Genomic DNA, 1321 nt, shown 5'->3' on the forward strand with positions numbered 1-1321 from the left:
GAGGAGGGAGGAGGGGACGGGTATTTGCACACACAAAGAGTGCAATGCGCACCACCCGAAGGATGGACATATTTGAAACTTGGACTTGGGGGGGGGCAAGGGCAACATACATAACCTAAACATCTGTACCCCCATAATATGCTGAAATAAAAAAAAAGTGGGCAAAAGACATGAACAGAAGTTTTTGAAAAGAAGATGGACAAATGGCCAAGAAACACATAAAAAATCCTCAATGTTACTAATCATCAGGGAAATGCAAATTAAAACAAAATGAGATATCACCTTACCCCTGTCAGAATGGCTCTTATTAAAAAGAACCAAAACCAATAGTTTCTGGCATGCATACGAGAGAAAGGAACATGTTACACTGTTGGTGGACTGTAAATTAGTACAACCTCTATGGAAAACAGTATGGAGATTCCTCAAAGAACTAAAAATACCCCTACCGTTAGATCTAGCAATCCCACTATTGGGTATCTACCCAAAGGAAAATAAGTCATTTTATCAAAAAGAAACCTGCACTTGAATGTTTATTGCAGCACAATTCACAACCGCAAACATGTAGGATCTACCCAAGTGCCCACCGATTCATGAGTGGATTAACAAAATGCGGTGTATACACACACACACACACACACACACACACACACACATACACACAATGGAGTACTACTTAGCCATAAAAAGGAATGAATTAATGTCTTTTGCAGCAATCTGTATGAAACTGGAGACCATTATCCTAAGTGAAGTATCTCAAGAACCGAAAAACAAACACCACATGTACTACCTAATAATTTGGAACTAATTCATGGCCACACATGGGCACAGAAAGAAGTAAAAATCATTGGTAGAAGGGAGGAGGAGGAGGAGAGGAGGGGTAAAACCTACCTATCAGGTACAATGAACACTATTCAGGTGATGGGCACACTTATAGCCCTGAGTAAAGCATTATAAACACTATCCATGTAACAAAAACATTTGTACCCTCTTAATATTCTGAAACTTAAAATAATTTTTAAAAACAAATTCAATCATGTAACAAAATATTCCATATACCCCATAAATATATATAAATATTATGTAACAATAAAAGAGTAGGTATGCCTTTCTAATTCAGCATGAGATGTGTATTTTCTTTTCTTTTGAGACTGAGTCTCACTCTGTTGCCCGGGCTAGAGTGCCATGGCATCAGCCTAGCTCACAGAAACCTCAAATTCCTGGGCTCAAGCAATTCTCCTGCCTCAGCCTCCCAAGTAGCTGGGACTACAGGCGTGCGCCACCATGCCCAGCTAATTTTATATATATATATATATTTTTAGTT

This window comes from Propithecus coquereli, unplaced genomic scaffold (genome assembly GCF_000956105.1).
Source record: "Propithecus coquereli isolate 6110/MARCELLA unplaced genomic scaffold, Pcoq_1.0 Scaffold86, whole genome shotgun sequence".
Lineage (NCBI taxonomy): Eukaryota > Metazoa > Chordata > Mammalia > Primates > Indriidae > Propithecus > Propithecus coquereli.